At 34.6% G+C, this 4,041-nt stretch overlaps 1 pseudogene; it reads left to right on the forward strand.

Moving 5' to 3' along the window:
• The first annotated feature begins 843 nt into the window (after positions 1-843).
• On the forward strand, positions 844-2,110 carry LOC116661866 (annotated as a pseudogene).
• Positions 2,111-4,041: the final 1,931 nt, after the last annotated feature.

The following is a 4,041-nucleotide window of genomic DNA, read 5'->3' on the forward strand; positions in this document are numbered from 1 at the left end:
GATGTTATTCATGGGTGCTATAACCCATCTCTTAGCAGAATTGTTGAAGAGGGCTATGTGTGCAATAATGCTGTAATTGGAAACAACACTCTAATGGGAAAGCCAATGGAAGGAGCCTTAATTGCTCTTGCAATGAAGTTGGGTTTTGATGGTCTTCAGCAGAATTATATCAGAAAAGCTGAATAGCCTTTTACTTTGAACAGAAATGAATGACTGTTATGTGTGTGCACTGAATACAGCAGGGCAGATCAGAGATTTGTTTTAAGGGTACTTATAAACAGGTGTTTAAGTATTGTACCATATACCACAGCATAGGGCAGACCTTGGCACCCACCAAGCAGCAGAGAGATCTGCACCAACAAGAGAAGGCATAAATGGGCTCAGCAGGGCTCAGAGTTCTTTCTTTGACTTCTGGTCCTGACCTGGGACAACTGACATTTCTTGGCTTGGTGGGAATCATTGACCATCCCAGAACTGTTGTGAAAGAAGCTGCTATAACACTCATTGCCTCAGGAGTATTGATAAAAATTATTACTGGGGACTCACAGGAGACTGCAGTTGCAATCATTAGTCACCTGGGATTATATTCCAAAACCTCCCAGTCAGTCTCAGGAGAATAGATGCAATGGATGTCCAGCAGTTTTCACAAATAGTACAAAAAGTTGTGGTATTTTACAGAGCTAGTCCGAGACATAAGATGAAAATTATTAAGTCTCTACAGAGGAGTGAGAATGTTGTGGCCATGACAAGAGATGGAGTAAATGATGCATTTGCTTTGAAGGCTACAGACATTGGAGTTGCGATGGATCAGACTGGACAGACTTTTCCAAAGAGGCAGCATACATGATCCTGGTGGATTATGATTTCCAAAACATCATGCCTGCAGTTGAAGAGGGTAGAGGGATTCACAATAATATTAAAATATTTTGTTATATTCCAACTGAGCATGTGTAGAGCAGCATTAACCTTAATCTCATTGGCTACATTAGTGAACTTTCCTAATCCTCTCAATGCCACGCAGATTTTCTGGATCAATATTATTATGGATGGACCTCCAGCTCAGAGCCTTGGAGGAGAGCCAGTGGATAAAGCTGTCATTCATAAAGCTCCACGCAACTGGAAGGACAGCATTTTAACAAAAAACCTGATACTTTAAATACCTTTTTCCTCAATAATCATTATGGGACTTTGTCTTCTGGTGGGAGCTATGAGACAACGTGATAACAGAGCAATGAACTTCACATGCCTTGTGTTTTTTGACATGTCCAATGCACTAAGTTCCAAATCACAGACCAAATCTGTGTTTGAGATTGGATTTTGCAGTAATAAAATGTTTTGCAGTGCAGTTCTTGGATCCATCATGAGACAGTTATTATTTACTTTCTTCCACTTCAAAAAATTTTTCAGACTGAGAGCCTAAACAGCCTGAATTTGCTGTTTCTTCTAGGTCTTAACTCGTCAGTCCACATAGTGGCAGAAATTATAAAGAAGATTGAAAAGAGTAGGAGGAAGATCCAGAAGCATGGTACTTTGACACCTTCATCTTTTCTTGAAGTATGATACATATTGCATTCTTTTTATTTGCAAACTATGAATTGCAGTCTGAGGATCATTTAGAAGGGCAAGTTCAAGAGGATAATGAAGATTTGAGAACTTTTGAACTTTTAATTGATTAAAAATGAGCATTAAAGACTTAATTTGAGACTTTAACCTGCAAGTAGTCCCAAATGAAATTATGCAACTTTGATAATATATTCCATGATTTAAATTCGCTTTTGCAATTAAGTGGAACTTTATGAAGCATACAGGCAGTTATTTAATTTTTAAAAAGGCAAAGCCTTAATCACCTTCAGCACTTAAAGAGGTCCAACAGTTCAAATGCACTATCTTAGGTAGATATGACTTTTTTAGTTTTTAAATATTGTACTATTTATGGTGGTAAGGCTTTCTTACTAATACACAAATACATTTAATCATTTCAAAGGCATTCTATTTAGTTTAGAGGTTGATTCCCAAGAGTGCCATATTTCAGCTACTGTATTTCCTTTTCCCTGCAATGTAAGCAGCTCAGCTACCTTGTGTTACCATTTTTGTGTCTCAAGTTTTTTTCACAGGATATGACCAGTGTCAGATCATGGTTCTGTTCTTTCTTTTTGTGATTGAAAAGCTTATACTGCAATTTGAAGTAAATATTTGTTTTTCTTACTAAGTTTAAATGGTTGCCTTTTATTCCCTTTTTTCTCTTTTCTTTCTTTCTTTCTTTTTTTTTTTTTCTGTATGAGTCTTTGGTCTAACAAAAATAATACAGGGCTGTCAAGTGGCATTTAGATAAGGTACCCATGTCTGTAATTGACACTTAGTCAGAAAGTCAAAAATATTTAAGGCTATTTGGATGAAATTTATAGCAGATTAACATGTTATGCCTTTTTAGAGTTAAATATAAATACATATTTTGTCAAATATCATTTTGTAATTCCTTAAGTATAAATCCAAATGCCTCACCTGAAAAAAAAAAAAAAACAAATGCAATTCAATGTCAAAAAAAAATCTAATTAAAAATAGGCAGAGAACCTGAATATATATTTTTACAAAGAAGATAAACAGATGGGCCAATGGGTACATGAAAAATCCTCAGCATGACTAATCATCAGAGAAATGCATATCAATACCACAATGAGACAGTACTTCAAACCTAGTAAAATAGCTATTGTAAACAAGACAAGACACATGATACTATATAAAGAAAACTCTAAAGGCTCCACACAAAAACTACTAGAACTAATAAAAGAATTCAGAAAGGTAGCAGGAGCTACCATAAGATCTTGTGTATATTTCCCTGTGCTGTACAGTATAATCTTGTTTATCTATTCTACAATTTTGAAATCTCACAGAGAAAGAAATGTGACAATGAATATATATATGTTCACATATAATTGAAAAATTGTGCTCTACACTGGAATTTGACACAACATTGTAAAATGATTATAAATCAATAAAAAAATGTTTAAAAAAAAAGGTAGCAGGATACAAGATTAATGTACAAAAATCAGTTACATTTCTTTACACTAATGATGAATCAACAGGAAAAAAAAGTAAAGAAACAATCCCTTTTAAAATTGCATCCAAGGTAATAAAATACATAGGAATAAATCTAACCGAGGATGTGAAAGACTTACACATGGAGAACTTTAAAACATTCATTAAAGAAGACTTAAAGAAATGGAAAGATATCCCATACTCCTGGATTGGAAGAATCAATATTGTTAAAATGGTCACTGCCCAAGGCAATCTACAGATTTAATGCAATCCCTATCAAATTACCCAGGACATATTTCACAGAACTAGAACAAATCATAATAAAATTTATATGGAACCATCAAAGACCTAGAATTGCCAAAGCATTACTGAAGAGAAAGAATGAGGCTGGAGGAATAACCCTCCCAGACATCAGACAATACTATAGAGCTACAGTAATCAAGACAGCATACTACTGGTACAAAAACAGACATATGGATCAATGGAACAGAATCAAGAGCCCAGAAATGAACCCAAAAACTTTTGGTCAATTAATCTTTGACAAAGGAGGCAAGAATATACAATGGAATAAAGACAGTCTCTTCAGCAAATGGTGTTGGGACAATTGAACAGCTGCATGTAAATCAATGAAGTTAGATTACTCCCTTACACCATATACAAAAATAAACTCAAAATGAATTAAAGACTTAAAAATAAGACAAGACACAATAAACCTCCTAGAAGAAAACATAGGCAAAACATTATCTCACATAAATCTCAGCAATGTTCTCCTAGGGCAGTCTACTGAGGCAATACAAATAAAAGCAAAAATAAACAAATGAGACCTAATTTTAACTTACAAGCTTTTGCACAGGAAAGGAAGCCATAAGCAAAACAAAAAGACAACATCTGGAATGGGAGAAAATATTTGCAAAAGGTGAAACTGACAAAGGCTTAATTTCCTGAATATATAAACAGCTCATACAACTTAATAAGAAAAAACAAACCACCCAGTCCAAAAATGGA

The sequence above is a fragment of the Camelus ferus genome, chromosome X, assembly GCF_009834535.1.
Source record: "Camelus ferus isolate YT-003-E chromosome X, BCGSAC_Cfer_1.0, whole genome shotgun sequence".
NCBI classification, from domain to species: Eukaryota; Metazoa; Chordata; class Mammalia; order Artiodactyla; family Camelidae; genus Camelus; species Camelus ferus.